The sequence below is a fragment of the Rhagoletis zephyria genome, unplaced genomic scaffold (genome assembly GCF_001687245.7).
Source record: "Rhagoletis zephyria isolate East Lansing unplaced genomic scaffold, Rhagoletis_zephyria_1.1 Rzeph_scaffold_04553, whole genome shotgun sequence".
In the NCBI taxonomy this organism is placed as follows: domain Eukaryota; kingdom Metazoa; phylum Arthropoda; class Insecta; order Diptera; family Tephritidae; genus Rhagoletis; species Rhagoletis zephyria.
In genome coordinates, this window is record NW_016161636.1 from 4321 (window position 1) to 24746 (window position 20426).

The following is a 20426-nucleotide window of genomic DNA, read 5'->3' on the forward strand; positions in this document are numbered from 1 at the left end:
CCTTTTTACATAGACTTCGATTGCGAAGACTTTCGCCTGGAATATGGTTTCTGGAATTTTGGTCCAAATATACCTGCACCAGTACTCCTGCCGTCCATCTTTGTTCCGTCGGTATACCATGCTTGGGACCTTTCGTCAATCATAGTTATTATCACTTCACAGCAGTCTCTTTTAGGAATTCTAACCTTGTAGTGTTTGAAGGATAACTCGGGATTATCCAGGAGCGGCTTTAGAACCCGCAGATCCTAAATTTTCTTGCTGATAATATTGGGCAGTCGTAGGGCACCCCAACAGGCCTCCTTTTCAAACAGAATAGACAAAGGATGAATGCTTGTAATAACACCAAGGGCGTCCGTTGGACAGGTGACCATAGCTCCTGTAATGGCCAAGCGGACCAGTCGGTGCAGCTTGAAAAGGTGGAACCCACCTTTACTTGCGTAGCTTTTGGCTACCAGGCCAGTGCCGCATATGTGACCAATAGGTTAGTTTTAGTGATAATCCTCAAGTCTTACAATGAATGAACAAGGTTGCTAAAATGTTTGGAGATACATATTTTATATTTTATATTTTTCGCTAATAACTATTGTCGCGGAACCTACCACAATCCAATCCAGCCTACTAACCTACCAAATGGAAAAAATCCTGCCAGTTTTGTTAGGAAAGGGCCGTGTTGGGCAACACTGGTTATAAGTTTATTTTTTGCTACTTCGCATTGAAAGACAATTGGGTTTGTCTCACTTTTCCTTTCTGCTCTCACAAGTTTGTTACACGTTTCTCTCCAACAAATTTTTTTTCCATCTCGTGACCGTACGGAACACCGGAAGGTCTTCTTAAAACGTAAATAAAATAGTTTTTAAACAGTTTCATTTGTTTCTTGCGTTATAGGAATAAAGAATTTTTGCCCTTATGGGCTGTTTCCAGCTCTCAAGAAAAACGAAAAATTCATATACATAAAATTTATACATCAAAATTTCTTAAATCATTTGGAGTTGTCAAGAAAAAAATGCTTGTATATTTATTTCTTCAAGAAAATTTACAGCAAAAGCAAAGTGCCTTTTCAAGCAACAGAAGTAATGAAAAACATTTCTTGTGATTTTTCTTGAAAACTGGATTTGGATGGTAGCAGATAATCGTAGTAGAAAATTCACATATGTATACATACATAAATATTTACATATGTACATGTGTAAAGAACCAACTCAAAACTCTTCGGAGCTCTCTGGGGAATTTTCTGCTATGTTTAAACCTTCATATATACTATGTACATATGCACTTTTGTAGATACAAATGCAAGTTAGCACGAACTTATACATAAATGTATACATATACAAAACATATCTACATACATATTTATGCACGTATGAAGGCGTGTGTGTTACTTTTATCTCAAAATAAATAAAATACAAATAAAATCCACTTTTCCAATTGAAATAAATTTTTCAAAAAATATGAATTAAAACCCTTAACTCATTTGCTTCTCATTTCTATTACTCACTAGTCGAGCACTTAAACTCACCACAAACACATGTGTTCACAATCAGTGTTGCCGCGACGTCGTGAAAAAATGTATCGTAAAAAAAAACAATTGATCAAATGTATCTCGATGTTTTTTTAAGTATCAAAGTATCAAGTTAGAAAAAACTGTTACTGCTATTGTTTTTAAGCTTGCTTAAAGTTGAGCAAAAATATTTTATTTTATATAAATTTCACAGAAACTTGATTACAAAGACATGTATGTATGTATTTAAAACTATTAGGTGTCGATCATTTAGGTTAATTGTTAAATTATGTGTTACATTCCACGTTAAACTAGTTGGAAATTATGTCTAAAAGCTGAAGCAGTGTCGACTTTATTTTTACTATGGCTGCATTTCTTTATTCATTCTGAACGTTTGGAATAAACTTTTTTGTTTATTTATTCTTTAGAACGTTCCTGATGATATGTTGACGTATATTTCAAACGCATTCTGTTTATTCCGGCTGTGAAATTGGATTATCCGGAATGTATAAAGAAACACAGCCTATGAAGGCGCCTCGTTATATTCTCAACAGTTTGTAATATAAGTCTATTTCTCTTTTTAAATTGGATCAATTTTAAATCTGAAAATATACGCTCTGCAGCTTATACATAGTCGGTTTGAAGCACTTTTCCTTAAGCTTATGGGTCCCCAAAAGGTGCAAACATTTTCGATCAAATTTTAAGAGCGGCTTCTGCACACATATATATGTATTTTCTCTTTTTCATGTAGCAAAATTTGTACTACGCGGAAAATTTAAGTATCTCGCGAAATTAGCGAAAAAATAAAGTATCTTCCGAAAATTTGCACAAACACAAATCAGTTTTGAAGTATATGGATAAAAAGGGCAACACTGTTCACAATAGAGACACCATGTACACGGTGAGCATTGCTTCGTTTCGGCACACTGTGTTTCTGTCAATCGTTGCGAACGGATGTTTGGAATTGTCGTCGTTGTATGGTTGCCCAGTGATTTTATGTAAAACAAAAAGCAAAAAAGACAAAAATATAAAATTTTTAATACAACAGTTCAACTTGTATGTATGTGCTGATTATTTGATTTGCTTTGTTTTCTAAGTAAATGTGTATGTTTGCTCTCAGACGGTTGCGGCGGATGTGTATCGATAGGTGCGAAAAGTAAAATAAATAAAAGAAATTACCAGTGAAACAAAAAAAAAAGAGAATTTCATTGCGTTAATAAAGGCTAAATCGAAAAGAAGAATAAACTTAGCCAAAGTTGAATCAAAAAGGAAAAGTTTGCTTTTGGAACCATCTTACTTGTCAAACCGTGAGAATGTTGTAAAACGGAAACGGATATCTAACTTCGATACCCCGCACATCCAAATAAAGACGTACATAGTACATACATATGAAAGTAGTTAACATACATATGTACATACATACATAGATGTGCATGTACATATTTATATATCTGTGTGCATATTTATGTTCGCTTTCGTGTGCGGGAAATATAAAATACATATAGTACCTACACGTATATACTATGTATGTACATACATATGTGTACATCCATATGTATATACTTATCTAAAGGGTGTAACAAAGATGGTGCAAATGAAACATCAATATTTAAAGTGGTTTTAATTTTCAATACGGTTATTAATATCAGATATATGTATGTGTGTTTATATATGTACATACACAAAAATCCAATGAGTGTAAAAATCTACCAAAATAATTAAAAAACAGAGAAAGAGCTCATATTAACAATATACATCTATACATATGTGTATGTATGTACGACGTAAAAAAAGTACAATTTCCTACTCTATGTACATATATACTTATGTATTTGTGCAAATTTAATCTTTTTCTTCAAAGCCTTCAACAAAAACAGATAAGAGTTGAAGTACTTAACAGTACGAAACTCTAAAAATAAATAACATCAAAGAAACACTATTTGAAGTCAACATGCGTAACTGAGAAGATAAAGAAAAAAGGTATGTATTAACCCATGTTTGTATGTAAAACATTTGTATGGATACATATGTATGTACATTAGACTGCATCACCAAAAAAAGTTGCGGCTTTCCGCCGGTATTACAAAATTTATTATATTTTAAGACGTCCACCAAAATATTTCGGAAAAATATTAAGATTTAAGCGAGCTGGACCGATTTTAAAATACCTCCAAAAATGGTGTTTTTGAACTTTTTGAAAAAGTGCCCTCAGATGACAAAACAAAATAGGCTTAAAAAAATCTGCATAAAAATATTTAAAAATCTTTTCAACGACATCGTAGTAATCAGATTTTTGATGCCTTTTTCCATTTTTTAAAGATTGATTTAGGAAAAACTTAAATAACTGGGCCAAAACTATTCTGATTTAGACTTAAGGGATCTTGGTAGAAAGGTATTTTTCCACAATTTTTATTTATGTTAAAAAAATACCAACACATCTTAGTGCAACTTTGAATGATGTTCGTTCATCCTACCTTTCTCTTTCATTCTTTGAATAAGCTTATTAGCAAAGAAATTCCTTTCCAATGATACCTCACAAGTCTAAATCGGAAGGGTTTAGGTTCAGTTATTCAAGTTTTTTTTATACCAAGCTTTGAAAAAGTTAAACAAAAAAATCTCAGTATTACGATTCCGTTCAAAATTATTTATTTTTTTTTAAATATTTTTATGTAAATTTTTTAAGCTTAAACTGTTTTGTCATTTGAGGGGATTTTTTCAAAGAACATCTTTAAGAAACTAATTGTATTCATAAAAAACTCAATTTTTCGAGGTATTTTCAAATCAGTCCAGTTCGCTTAAATCTTAATATTTTTCCGAAATATTTTGGTGGACGTCTTAGAATTTAAAGAAAAAGATTTTATAATTCCAATGGAAAAACAGTACCATTTTTTATGGGGAGTGATGCGGTCTAATGTACATACATACTGAGCCCTAACCGCCTAAATAACGTAAGCGAATTTTTTTTAAACATTTTCTTTTTGATGCAGAAATGCATCTACTAGAGCTCTAGCAATATTTCTGCATTAAAAATACAATTTTGAAAAAAAAATGTCGCTTACGTTATTTAGGCGGTTTGGGTTCGATATGTATGTATATAACTTATTCGAAGTTAAGGTTAATCATAGGTTCATAAAGTTTTTCCAGGCCTCGCAGTTTCTTTTCCCTTCTCTTATCTTAATTAGGTAACCTACAACAACAAAATAATAAAAATTTTTTACTAATCAGATTTTCCTCCTCAATATAAGAAAAGTATTTTCTTGAAGTAAACCGTAAAAATTTCTTATAAATCTTTTTCAATTTTATTAAGTCGGGGTTTTCTGTGTAAGAACGCCCTAATTAACAATTTCCATTACATACGTACTGCACATATCTCTCCAAAAACATAAATTTTGAATTAAGTACATAAGCAGAAATTACAGCCACATTTTCTAGGTTTTGTAAAAATGTCATAGCTGTAGCGATTACCAGTATTTCACTAGGACAAAATATGTATTAAGCCATTTTTCTCGAGTCTATCTTTTTTGAATTATGACACTATTGGAGTAAATGAGCGATATGTACCCCTGTGTATATTAGACAGTATCACGATTTATGGCGTAAAAATTGGGATAAAATGTTCGAATGGATTTTGGACACTTACTATGAAAGGATTTCAGAAATCTAAAATATTTGATTTTCATCGGTGGTTTGTCATTTTTCTTCTTTCTTGTTAACACTGGTTTTTGTATTTCTTTCGATTTAATCGTAACGTTGATTTACACTGTGAGACAATTTATGACAATTCAAACCAGCCCGGACTTTGCTAATATTTAGCTAGTTAGCTCGTCTTTTTTTTATTTTATGGCCTACTAAAGTTTCCATTTCCCGGCCTAAGTAGGTTTGAAAATAGTGGAAAATATGGTTAAAATAAATGTCTGAGTGAAATTAAAGGTTAAGGCATACGTATATAGTAAAATTTCATGGGAAATATTTTCGTAGATTATTTCGCATTAGCTCCCGCCTGAAAGAGTCGTTTTCACCCTTACTTCAAGAAACCCCACAAAAAGCAAATTTGAAAGTTCGTTAGAGGATTGATATATTCTAGAAAATTAGTCTGCGCAAAATTTTACTATTTTTACTTATATTTCTTCTCAAGAAAAAGCTTCATAACCACCACCACCAACGTAAAACTCTATAAAAAACAAGTAATTTTTAAGCAAAAAATAAAACCGACTTCAATTCTCATATAAAAATGTAAGATTATCGTTAATTCATAACCCGATGATTAATATGGGACCACCTGTATCTAGAATGCATCAATCCTCTTACGACCCTCCAAATTTGTTTTTTTTGCGGGGCTTCTTGAAGTTAGGATCAAAGCGGCCCTTTCAGGCGGGAGCTAAAGGGTTAAAATGTTCTACGAAAATATTTCCCATGAAATTTTACTAAATACATATATATGTATGTCTTAACCTTTAATTTCGCTCAGACATTTATTTTAACCACTTCTTCGACTTTTGTGAAAACTACTTAGCCCGAGACATGAAAACTTTAGTAGGCCATGGATGGGTATACCTTTAGAAAATGTTAACAAATTCCGGGCTGGTATCGGCTGTCGCATAGTGTTATAAGGCCAGATGCATGCCAGACGACTGGAATTTAAGACGATCTCGGCATACGCGCCAACTACCGCGGGATCAGCCTTCTAGGTACGTTGTTATCGAGCGTATTGTATGAAAGACTGAAACCCACCCGCAACGAACTGATTGGGCCTTATAAGTGTGACTTTAGACCTGACCAATCCACTACAGACCAGGCATTAACCAAAATCAACCGTGCAACTCTCCCACTCACGTTTATTTGGGGGCAGAAAAGGCAGCACTTTCGCGGGATCAGAGCGCAACCTGCTGAGAAAAGAACACGACGCCTTGTGAAAGGGCTGAGAAAAGAACATAAAATGCGACAGCGCTAACACAAGGCAGAATAAGTGCAGCCTTTTTTCGAGAAAAGAAAACGCTATAAGATAAGCGGAACTGCACCGCTAGGGCGCAATTCTTTACAAGAGCATACAATTGCTGACGTATGTATGCCGAGTCCATCGACATCATCGGTAAAAACAAGAGCTATTTCGTTTCTGCCCTTTCAGAATTAAATAGAGAAGGAAAGCGTGTGGGTCTGGTACTGAACGGTGACAAAAGGAAGTACATATCTCCTGCAACTAAACAAGCAGTCAGAGCGCAAGCGTCTCGGCACCCACTTTCCTGTTGACAGTTAGAATTTCGAAAAAGGAGACTACTTCGCGTTTTTAAAACCAGCATTACCACTCTTGCCAATAAGTGCTACTTTTAACTGAGTAGGGAATTTAGAAAAAAAGTCCTCTCTCGTTGGTCAAAAATCACACTCTATAAATCACTCATCATGCCCATGCTGGTGTGTTTCGCAGAAGCATAGATAATGAAAACATCTGATGAGACGGCTCTTGGAGTTGTCGAGAAAAAGATTCTGCGGAACATTATTTACGGGCCTTTGCTGGCAAATACCGCAGACAATGGAACCATAAGCTGTATGAGCATTACTATTTACGATATAGACATGTCGTACGAATGGAAAGAAATGCTGCAGCTCTGAAAATATACAACGCGGATCGCGATGCTGCTAACAGAGGTAAAGGAAGACTTCGTGTGTGATGAAAAGTCCATGTGGAGAAGGACTTGGCTTTATTTGGGATTTCCAAATGGCGGCAGTTAGCACAGAAGGGAAACAACTGGCGCGATCGGCCAAAATTGCTTTGGCGGTTATTGCGCCAGTCAAGAAAAAAAGAAGAAATAAAAGAAAATGTATAGCCAATATCAAAAAATAGCCAACGTGTAGTTTCGATAAATACCCTACCTTCAATTAGCTATGAAAAAATACCTTAAAGTAAGTTGTAAAGTCAAGCAGGAGTCATGCATACATTATCGAGAGGTGGTTCTCTTTAAACCAGTTTCTGTTTAAATGTCCTCTTACAAAAATTACTTTGGAAACACTTTTTTCTGCACTTCGCTGATGCTTTTTTCGAATTTAGGACAAGTAAAATGAAGATCGAAATTTCGTATTATCGTTTTGATGTTATGTTTGACGAAATTGGGACCACCTACAGCGAAACATGTAGTAAACAAATATATAATGTTAAACAATGTAAATAAATAAATATCGTTAGCTTAATATAGAAAGGCCAAAACTTATTTTATTTTCAAATGCAGTATTGTACAAATGTCTGCCGATAACTCACTAAGCAAATAAACACTGGATTTTAAAAATATTTACTACAGTCCTTTAAAAGAAGTTCGCAGAAAAAGGACTTGACTTTCTACGGAGTTTTTCATCACTCCGTAAAGAAAGAATTTTATATGGTGCCTTTCTATATCAAGGTAACGATATGTGGAAAATTCAAAAAATATGTTTTTTTATGGATATTTTATGCTCAAAAGTCATCGCGCTTCAAATGTAGTTCGTTATGGCCGAAAGAAATAAGTAATAAAAAGCCCTACAAGACATTGCTGAGCACTTTAGGCAAAAACTCTCACACATTTACACTTTTGTTTTTGTAGTACGGCATAAATGAGTAGTTTGACTATTAGTACTGAGGACTTTCTGATGACAACATTGAGGGGAAAGTACTCAATTTTTTCCCATGGCCTGAACGAAAATGAGGACTTTGATAAGCACTTTTGTGATTAGGGATAATGATAATATGAGTACTCATATGATACTCAGCTGTCTTGTAGGGAGTACTAAACTAATACACTGCTGAGTAGTTCAAAGTTAACTACACACAAGCCTCATTTCCTGTAGGGTACTTACAAAAATGCATTCATGTGCATGTATAGTACATATATACAAATTTATTTATACATATGCATTTATGGATGTAGTTACATATGCATGTATGTATATATGAATGTAACCACGTAAATATCATAAAAAAAAAAAAAATATTCCCCATGTCCACCCCCCGTAATCAACACCAAAGTTATCGAAACCGCCGTATGTCTGGTGCTGATAAAAGGCTTCACTCATTGTTCATTCGTTCCATATTCTCACACCAACATCATAGCGCTAACTAGCTAGTGATGGAAAATAACGTACAATTGTACTTTTTTAGGACTTTTTATAAATCAAAAGTACGTTCGGTACATATACATATAGCATTTTTGGTACATTTTCATCTTTGCCAAATAAATTTTCCTAGAAATTTTTTCCTCCTTGAGGTCATACCAACCTAGTGCAGATGAATCCATGCACTCGAACACATCTCTTCTGTTCTTAGTCGGGCATCGTCTGCTTTGCTGCATCATATGAGCAGACAAGAATGATCAGAAATTTGTTAAGGTCGACTTACTTATGTTCGTTTAGAAGGCCCAGCTAATCCTAAGTAAGCACCTGTGGGCAAAAATTATGCTTCGTTCGATATCTGACTAACAGTATGCTGCCTCCTTAGTAAACAATGACCTTTATATATAGCTTCGAAGTAATGTTTTCAACAGTGTCGCTTTGTTTGTTGCTGGGGGAAATTTAAACTCCCCATTCTCCGCTAAACCAATCCCCTTTTCTTTTTTCTTAAGGCTGAGTAAAAGCTCCAAAGGTTCAAATGTAATTTCATTAAATGTGAAATATGTATGTAAGTGAAAACACATTTTCAAATGGAACTAATGAGTCGCGACACACTAGTCTTTTCAGACGGTCTGAGCAGACTAACCCGCGAAAATTCGCCAGTCTTTTCAAACCGTCTGAAACCGGTTAAGTATGTAGTTGTGTTAGTAAGATATTTTTCTATTTGTGTGTTTCAGACCGAAGTCATAGCGCATTTTTCGGCACTTGAAATTGACTAGTGTGTCAAATGTTCCAGAAGCATAGTCAAAAGAGCTCCCAGTGAGTAGTGGCAAGTTGTTGCAGCACGTAGACAGGGGTTGAGGCAATAGAATGATTCCCCTTGTCTAAAACTTGGTTTGCCTCGAATAGTTCTTTCGGTTTGAACAGAGCTTACCAAAATCAGGCATCGAAGATTCCCGCCGTATTTTCGTACTGCTAAACAGATTTGACGTGATGTGAAAAAAATGTACATACTTTTTTTTAGGTACATTCGTCAGCTTTTACATACAGTTTTGTCCTCAAATGAAGTGCAATTGGAAGATTTCATTTTCCATTTCTGTCGCTAACCCTGATGTCGCAGTCAACTCCGATTACATACTTTGCTCCACCCGCTTCCAATGTCATCACATTCACAGACACAAACATTGGAATATACATACATATGTACATACTCGTAAATATGTATGTATGTATGTACATATATGAATGCACACCGCTTTAGACACTCAACCATTATGTGGCAAACGCAATTGCATGCTACACATATTGCCCCCCATTCAGCTACTATCAGCAGTCAAATAAACTGAGTGGCCTGGGAGGAAGAGTTGCTTGTCGTGAGTGGGAGCTGGGTTCAGACGAACACGAATACGACGAGTTGCTAAACAACCGAACAACTGAACAACCGAACAACTGAACAATGGGGCAAACTTATGTGCGTCGAAACCGAACCGAATCGTGTCGAATTGAAAATAAAAAGTAAAACGAAAAAGACCCTTATGAAAACGAGCAGTGGTGCTAGCTCCAAACAATTCGCTCGAATACTCGAAATTCATAATCGCCACGCAGTTTTTATGTTTGTTGTTGTTAGTGTGGATGGTGATGATGGCTAGCATTGGGATTGAAAGTCCAAACACTCAGCCAGCCAAAGCAAATATTGTACATATGTATGTACCCTGCAGCAATTCGGACTCACCCTAGGTTAGCCCTCAGATAGTCCCTATTGTTACCAGCACTAGTCCCTCATAATTCCCCTGCCAATGGTTTCAACTGCCATTTTTAGCATTGGCGTGTCATTGGAAAAGGACCGGTCCAATCAACACTGACCGCAAGTTAGTCCTGGACTAGTCCAATTTTGGAAATTTTTTTCGTTGGAGTAAGATTACGTTATGCACTTCGCGCAGATGCTTTTCCATAATTCGGAAACACAAAAAAATAAATGAAAGCTAACAAATAGTGGCAAGCATATCTGCGTAAATGTGTGTTCAAATGTTCACTTTGTATCAATGCCAGACCAAACCATTGGGACATTTACAGGGTGGTGTTCTTTACATTTTTTTATTGAATTGTTGTCTTGCACCACTGCCAAACTGTACTTTTCGTCTATCTCTAGGCCGGTTCCTTGGGGACTGGTCGAAGGCTGACATTTTCGATGCAAGCAAATGTCCAATTCTGACCAGTCAAATTTTAACCATTGAAGTACTAGTCCTTAAGGGAAAATTGGCCGCCTTATTGCTGCAGGGTATGTACATAAGTGCAGACATGTATATATGTAAGTACATACATACACATATATGTATGTATATATGTATAGTATATGTGTATGTAAGTGTATAAGCAAATTCAAATATGTATGTATATAATATATAATATATAATACATAATATAAAATATATAATATATACATATGTACATCTTTAAATGAAAATATTGCACATATGCATGTAAGTATAAATACTACGTCTTAAACGTGAATTTCTAAATATTTTTCTTAGTTAAATTCACAGCGTCACTTATTTAAGTAAAGATCACGAAATTTCAGTGCACCGGCACTATCGAAACTATCGTCTATCGCCCGAAAACAATCGATGTTTTTCCAAAAACTAAACTATCGATAGTACAATCGATAGTTTTGCAGCTCTAAAACGCCCTATTTCAGAAAATTTTTCAACAATGTCTCAATCTCAGAAAACTCTTCAAGAACCCCCTACTTCAGAATTTGATTGAAAAACACCCCTATTTTAGGTGCCGATTCAAAAACGCGCTATCGCAGCTTATTTTCAATGTATTTTCGTTTGAGATAGGGCGCTCTTCAACCAAATTCTGAGAAAGGGTGTTTTTCAATAAAACTCTGAAATAGGCGTTTTTCAATCAAATTCTGAAGTAGGGTGTTTTTGAAAAGTTTTCTGAGAGAGGGCACTTTTGAACTGGCTGCCGAGGTAGATCTATCTTCCACTCAGGCATCGATATGTACATATGTAAGTATGTACTTACATTTTACATGCAAATAGTGTATGTATGTCGATTAACATAAAAGTGTTGGCAAGAGAGCGAATTGTCTACGCCAAAGGTAACACAAAAAACAGGAAAAGAGAGTGAGACAGTCCGGCCTTAACGTAGTGTTGTGCAGTCATTGTCCTCAAAAATAAAGTGGTTGTCCATATACATATATGTATGTATTTATTTGTATGTACATACATACACATGTGCGTATATTTAGTTGGAAAATCCTTTGGTAACCTTATTAGTTCGCATCGCTGCTCTTTCATACATATGTACATACATATACATATGTACATATATACAATGAAGCAGAAGGTACCTCCGTGTTCAACATTTAAATATTTGTCTGTGGTGTTAAGTTGTTACTCGTAGACTTTAAAAGTTCTTTCACTGAAATAGTGCGAGCACCTTGCTGGTTGAGGATACACCCGACAGGGTGTACTGCAGATTATGCTTATGTAGCCGTGCATTTGCGCAGGTCTCGTAAGAGTGTGTGTCTCTCTCCAAAAAGTATTTACTCCTTGCTGCAATTTTTGTTACACTCTTTTTTTTTTGTTTTAATTTTTTGGAATATACTATGTATATACAAGTACCCCAAGTAGGTGGATCAACTAACTAACCAGGATTTGTTCAAATATAAAAAATCTTACCAAAACTAAAATCCAAAGTCGGTTTTGTTTGAGTAATAAATGGAATAGTGCATTTTTACATACACTCACCAGAATATGTTTCCGTACAGTGTTTTTTTTTATATATTTGCAATGTTTTTCGTAATAATTTTTTTTCGTTAATTTTTAATATAGAAATATAGTTCATTCTGCATCCAATAGCATATAAATTAATGCTTCAAAATTTTTACAAAATTTATGAAAATTCGAGAAATTTTCACCAAAATTTTCAACTTTTAAACAACTTTAAATTTTGCAAAAACTTTAAATTTTTAATTTATATGCCATTTGATGCAAAATGAACCATATTTCTATTAAAAATTAACGAAAAAATTTATTACGAAAAGCATTGCAAATATTAAAAAACAACACTGTATGTGTGAGTGTATGTATTACTAGTAAAGTCAATCTTTCGAAATTACATACATATATAAAAAAAATAATAATACTTGTTACAAATGCGCTCGGCTATAAAAAAAAACATGCATATGTACATAGTATATGTACTATGTAAAGGTTATTTTGAAAAGTTTCCAAATGGTCAAATAAGGCCTTCCGCATTGATGTTGACCGTATGGAACTCCCGATGGTGACCGTATGGAGCTCCATGCTGTACGTCGAGGAGTCGATTCAAAACTTTAAACGCGCTTCATTAAAAATCGCGTTTTTTGAGTTGCGACAGACTTCTATTAAATGAGCGATATGAACTAATATTTTTTGTAGAGCCAAATGTAGAAGCTGGACAATGTTGAGCTTAACACTGACTTTTTGGCATGCAGTTGCTTTGTGTATACATAAATGAACATTCAGTAGTGAGAAAGAAGGAAGATGCATCAAATCCAGCCGAAACAGACATTCAAGATAGTGGCACCTTAGTGTAATTTATTGCCCCATGGAAGGTGCAGAGGTTTCGAAAATGTGCCAAAAAACCTAGTTGGCAAAAACCTTGGCGTATACTCTTTATATTTTTACCGGTATGGAGATTTTCCGCTGCCAAAATTGCCTTGTGGCAGTGCCAAGTTTTCATGATTTGCCAAATGGCTACAGAGTTACATTAAAATATTGCTTAGCCTCCTCCCCCTCTCGGTGCGACATAGTTTTTGGTTTGCTTGCAAGCTTAGTTTTTTTTTTCTGGAAGCATTTCCTATGTTGGCACTCAGCGGTAAGTTTTTGTTATAACAAAAAAACAGGTATTTTTTCAGTGAATGTTTTTATTCTACTTTCCGATTGCGAGATGATTATGATTGTGTAAGCATGTCGACTTGCATGTATGTATATACATATGTATATGCAAGTATGTATGCACCTATATAAGTGTCCATGTTTCTCAACATATATATGTATACACAATCGAATTTAATTTATATAAAATTTATCCATAGCGATGTACTACATTAACATGAGCTGGACATTGATGGCCATTTAAGAACTAGACAAATTTTTGTAAAACATTCAACCAACTAACTGCCATTTTTATTTAAGACATATGGAACTTCTTCTAAATAACGATCGAAAAGGCCCATTACGATAGGGGTTACAATGTTTTAAAGCAGCGGTCGGCATTCTAACGCATTCAAACGATGCAATAAGCTCTTCGTTTACGTGTGAAACACACATGTGCTCAGAGAGCGCTCAAGCAGCTGTCCGACCAGTGCTGCCAGGTCTTCGGCATGAGGAAACGGTCCTCTTGGTCTGAAAAAATGTCATTTCTTACCCAACAACGTCTTCTTCAATTGAATGTACAAAAAATTGGTCGTATTAAACTTTTATTGTATACAAAGGTACATATGTATGTATGTACGCAAGGCATATTAAAATGTCACCTTCAGAGTAATTTTTGTTATCGCTAATTTCGTTAATCATTTTTTAATACGAGTAATGCATATTTCGAAAATGAGAATTTCATTATGCGCTGGAATTACTCTTCAGTCGCATGTTGTCATATTGCTATACATATGTATGTTTCGTACCCTATTGACCCTTCAGGTAGTTAATATGCATGTCTAGGTATGTACATACATACATACATAAATATGCAAGTAAGTATACTAGCTTGATCTTGTTTTTTATTAAGCGTAAAAGTACTTTTAAATTGAAGGAAATGAATGAATTGAAATAAATAAAGCGACCTCGTTTCACTTGCCGTCGCAGGTTTCGTTACCATCACTCACTATTATTCGCTTTAGGTACATGCACAAATGTACATAAGTACATATGTATAAATATGTATCTACATATTAATAATAATATTTTGGTGGTTACATTTTTGCTAAGTGCTTGGCCGAGTTTCTCCTGCAATTTGTGGTGTGCGTCCTGATATTATGACACAAATGGGGGGACTCACACTTTTACGCAGCTGAACGGCAAATTTTTGTTATTGAAGCTTTTATAAGACAGAAATAAACTCAGTGGGGTTCAGAGTGTCCAGATTTGGCGATTGTTTTTTTTGATATTTGCGCGTAAAAATTTTGGCGTTTTTTCCCTTCAAACAAATTGTTTCCAATTATAAAAATATACAAAACTTACATTTTCCACAATAATTTTACAGAAGAGGCTAAGGAACTGCGTTGTAAACTTAACTTAACTTAACAAGCATATTAAAAGATTGTCAAAAATATTTAATCACACTTTTGATGCAAATATTTTTCAAAAAGTATACATATTTTTAAAGAAAATTGTTTGTACATCACTATTATATAAGTGATTTGTGTTAGTTATTATTACCCTGAAGGTATTATGTTCGCTTTTGATTTTAAAACTATTATAACAAGATCTCATTTTTAAAATAAAAGATTTATTACGTTGATTTCATGAATTTTATTTAAAAAAAATGGCGATTTTTTGCGACTTTGTTTCAGAAATGATGCATTCTTTAAACAATCTGGACACCCTGGTGGGGTTTGCCATTGCCAGCCGAAGTGCGAGCGCTGTTAGGAAAAAACTTTTGGAGTGAAATTTCTTTGTGCTCGGTTGGGTGCAAATGCATACAACGATGTAACGAAAAAGCGACAGAAGAAGAGAGGAGATGGAGGAGGTGGTTGGGCATAATCAGAGATTAGAATTAAGATTAAGTTTAAGTTTAGGATAGTTGTTCCTTATTAAACACAAAGATATTCACCTCAGTCATGGGTGGGAGTTCCACGCACAACGTTTTTTTAAATTATGGTGTTGCTAGGACCGGGAACCGATTTATGGTACTACATAACCACTCAGGCACAACGCGCCGCAGCGGTCGTCGGTACATAAATATACATATATATATATTTTTTTTCTATTCATTTTAACAATAATATGGTGGTATGGTTATTTGTTATTGTCGCAACGAGTTGACGATTTGGCAACACGGCTGCGACTGAGTCACGATATAGATGTACGTATGTACTCAAATGCATGTAAATAAGGGCGTTTTACTATAACCAATTTTGCTGGTTTTTCTAAACCTTTAATCGGATTTAGACTCCTTGTGTCCCAAAATTTTTAAAGATTTTTTAATTTAATTTTAATTTAGATTTTGCTATTTGAATTTTTTCGCAAAATAAGGGCTGTTTTATGAAAAAATAAAATATTTTATATTTCTGTATTCGTTGTTGTTGTTACTCGGTAATTTACTTGTAAAGTGTACCAAGTAACTGAAAAAATTTCGTTTTGGTGCAAATAACTAGTTGAAAGGACTTTTTAGTATTTTGAGTACCAAAATTCCACATAACTACTGTGGATTCATAGTGGTTTTATTTTTAATTTGAAGCTCATATAAACACGCATTTTTTCTAACTGTTAAAAAAAATATCTATTGGCAGAACAATTGTATTCACTAAAAAAAAATTGACGCAAAGAAATGGGTTGCTGCCATAACTTCCACGGACATAACTTCAATTTTCAAGCAGATCAGACATAACTTTCATGGAAGTTAATTCATGGCAGGAAATATCCAGAAAAACCAAAAGGTATGGAAGGTATCTCATAACCTAACTTGCACAAAAATTTTACGCCAAATTTTTATTATTTGGAAACAAAAATCTATTACGATTTCAGTGCAACAATGATAGTTTATTTATTTGAAGTTTTTTAATATGATTTAACCTATATCGTTGTTTAAACCGCGTTAAAAACCGCTAATGAGAGGTTACCCAAATGATGCCAGGAGTTTTGCCGGTGAGCATTTTTGCTCGATTTACGATTTCAAATCGTACGATTTACAGAAAATGCCTGAATATATTGGGATAAATTATAATCTATTTAGAACAAAACTTTGAATATATAATTCAGATTCACGGGAATTTTAAATATTTGAAGAGTTATGACAGAATTTAATTCAGCTTAAATGTCCACAGGAAATAAATTCACTTTCCAAAGATTTATTTTATAATTGATAACGATTTTAATCCTTCCAGAAATGGGAACTTCTTGAGGCCCATTAGAAGTGTTTGCGTTCGATTCTTTCCTGAATAGTTTGCTTTATTTTTTTGACCGAGGGCTGATAGAAATAACATCGTCCTCAGAGATTAGAAGCGAAAGAAAACGGAAGGAAAGAAAACATTTGCATTTTTTAACTGAAAACCGATGGTCCATTTTATATAAATTTTTTATTGAATTTATTTCTGACATATCTTCCTCGCATTGGATTTGTGGAAGTAAGTCTGAAATTACTTCGATGGACCAAAAATCGATCGATGGTAGTAATTTTTCGACATAACTTCCATAGAACGAATGTCATGGTTCCGTGGAAGATATGTATGTTGAAGTCCCAAAGAAATCATCTTAAGGGAATAAGTACATACATATGTACATATGTATGTACATCTAGGAAAAGCATTTGTAAATTGATTGCATCGCTTTTTCGCACGAAATTCCAGCCATGTAAAGTTGGGCTAAGTAAGGCCTTCGCTGCTGGGTACGGTACACGGTTGGGTTGCTGCACGCGCCCACTTCAGCATTTTTACCATTGCATTGTGGGCCCACACTCTTTTGTGGAAAAGCCTGAATGGAAAGGAGTGTTGGCGAATGGGTGGGGCCGCGAGTGGTGTTCATGATGCCTTCAACTTTTTTTTACCTCACCCGCGACGTTTGCTGTCGTTATGTCGTTGTTTGATTGCCGTAGCCGCTGGCGGTTGCATTGTTTCTGTTCATTGTTGTGGTGGTTGTTTTGTCGCTACGCCAAGTTTTCGTGTTATCGTTCTAAGTGTAGTATGGTTAGAAGATTGCGTGCGTTTCCGTTGTGGTATGGGTGAAAGGGATGGTGTTGAAGTGTTGGCTACGTGCGTAGAGTTACTTTGAGTGCGGCGCGACTACAATAAAAGTATATGGCTAATACTGCTCATGGTAATAGGGTAATAGGGCCAGACCGGGCAATTCTAGGCGAAACTTGAAAAAGCTTATTTTGCAGATATCTGGCAGTTCTGTTGGTTTGTGCTTATATTTGACATATCGATCGTCCTCTGCAATAGCGGCACAACTCAAAAATTCATGTATTCAAATTATATAGGGTATTAAGTTTATAAACATGTAACCATTTTGCTGTGGAACATCGACTAATGTTTAATTCTTACCAATCCGACAAATTCAAATTAGTAAGCCTTACTATTGAATAGTGGTACATTATCTCTAATCCGTGTCTAATCTATACATATAATAAAATTGTAAGACGTCGATGTCTGTACATTATAGATATTAAAGAAAAATATGTTAGTGTTTGGCCGAGCTTCTCCTTGGGGTGGTCTTTATAAGAACAGAAGCCAAATCAAAATGTTTTTAGAATTTTTGTCTGTCTGTCTGTCTGTCTGTCTGTCTGTCTGTTTGTATGCATGGAATTGAATGCAGTTTTCACCTATGTATACTTTGCTAAAAGTCTAACTTAAAATACAGAAAAAAAAAAAACGGAGAGTTGCCACCTATTTGAAAATTGCAGTTTAAGTAAATTGATAAGATAAAGTAAAATAAATATAAGTAAGGCTTACAGTCGAGAATATTTTTTGTCGGTTGCCACCTGTTTGAAAATTTTAATTCAATTTAATTGATAAAATAAATTTAATATTGCCATATGGGTATCGAACTGAAGAGGTTTAGGAAAGGCTATCGCTGAATATATTTTTTTAGGAGGGTTGCCGCCCGTTTGAAAAATTTTATTAAATTAAGTTGACAAAATAAATGAAATATTACAATACGGGTACTAAACAGCACACAAATATTTTTAAGGTGCCATGAAGCACGCTGGGTACAGGGCTGCCAACTTGGCTCAAACCGTACCATTTTTGGTTATATTTTACTTCAAATGGCATTTAATATTTCAATTTGGCAAAAAGTGCCAAAATGGAACTTTTGAAAAATAGTAATATTTCAATAAATTTTTTGAAATCCTGTGTGTGTACTTCTTTTTCTGAACTAAAATTTTCTAATTTCTATAGTATTTACAACTGGTTTATCTTACTTTGGCATATGAATGTGTTTATAATTTTAATGCTAAATAGGAAGTATTCAAAAGAATAGCACCTTTTTTGGCACTTTTTTATTCTCTATATGGCACTTCATAGTTAAGTATAGTTGGCAGCCCTGGCCGGGTATTTGCTAGTCTTAAAAAAAAAAAAATACTCGAAACCGTTTTGTCCAAGAGCTCTGGCTATACAAAATTTGCTAATTTAAAAGATATAATATTTTTTTTGGCTCCACTAGCAGAAGGAAAAAGATCTTCGAAATAAGGGAGCACAGAACTAGGTTAAATAATACCTTTATACCAGTTATTTACCAAATGGCCTTAGCCGCGAGAAGTTTCCACATACATACATACATATATTATTATTGGTATATTCTAAAACACTTCGTTTGCCTCGTGTCAATTTTTGAAATCAGAAAATAAAATGCCAAAATTGGCATAACGCGAATCTACATACATATGTACATATGTATGCAAATACTTGGTTGTAAAGTAGATGCTGCTGAAATCACGTGAGCATATAAAAGGACCTGCCACCATCGCAATATGTCACGTTGGATAATACGCTCTCGTTGACAGAACGTGAACTGCAATTGAAATGTTAACGCGGAAATCACGTTGCTGCTTGCGCCCGCATATGTAGTCATTTTTCCTGGGGCGTGCTGAGTTTGAGTTTATTCATTTATTATTTCGCCATTCGCAAAGTCACTAAAAATCCATACACAGAAAAAAGCCAGCTAAATTTATTTCTCTCAACCTATGATTTGGTAACTATCACCAAATAAAACCTCCGTTGCAGTACTCCATGAACTTACAGGATTTTATACGAACTTGCAGGAAGTTACAGGAAAAATGTTCCCGTACTCCAAAATCCTGTAAATGAGAGCGATTTTCGGAGAGTTATGTAGAGAATGAAGTTGCAAGATTTTAGCCGAACTTTTTCTTCTGGTAAAATCATGAAAAGTGTCAAGCCATCGGCTGTTTGACGTTTTTACATGAAAATTGCATTTTTTGTTCTCGTACTTTCTGGTTGTTACTCACTTTTTTGCTCTCACTTCCGAGAGTAATTTTGTTATTGACACCTTTACAGGATTTTACACGAAAAGTATTGGATCAGAGCTAAGTTGGACCAAATCATGTGTTAAGAGAAACAGATTTAGTTGACATAACCAGTGATTCCAGATATTCTCTGCTAAATTACCCACGGAAATCGGGAAAAAATCCCTCAATTACCCACATCTTAAAAATTTATCCCACAAAATTCCCAAACAATTCAAAACATGTATTTCAGTAGTAAAAAAGTAGCATTCATATATGTACTTACTTCGTTACATTAATATACATATACGTATAATATTCTTTCGAAATGCGAAGATCGGTAGATTACGCACTAAAAACCTTAAAGAATTCTGGAAATTCTTAAAACTACCACTGTTACAATTTATTTGCATTGTCTAAGCAAATATGATTTTTGTTGACTTTAAAGCTGAATCACTTACATTTTTTTTTTGATTCAAAAGCAACCGTTATTTTATATACATACATGTACTATTTAACTTTTCATCAGATAATTTGGGCTGCTTTTTACATTAAAACCCAATTACAATTGGAAAGATTCATTCTTAGGCAGCGCTCGAATTGGTTAAAGTGAGAAAAATTTCCAAATTTTCCTTTTTTTAATACTTATACATAGCTTTACTCCACATCACAACTTCAGAACGAT

At 34.5% G+C, this 20426-nt stretch overlaps 1 long non-coding RNA gene across 2 annotated transcripts in view; it reads left to right on the forward strand.

Annotated features, from left to right (window-relative positions):
* Positions 1–2394: 2394 nt before the first annotated feature.
* The window catches only part of LOC108370892 (uncharacterized), a 42121-nt gene continuing 24089 nt past the window's right edge, over positions 2395–20426 (forward strand). The window contains exons 1-2 of one of the 2 annotated variants that reach the window (XR_001848689.1): positions 2395–2558; positions 3360–3478. This is a non-coding gene — a long non-coding RNA (uncharacterized LOC108370892). The remainder of the gene's footprint in view (positions 2559–3359; positions 3479–20426) is intronic. The other variant, XR_001848688.1, reaches the window with a different exon arrangement.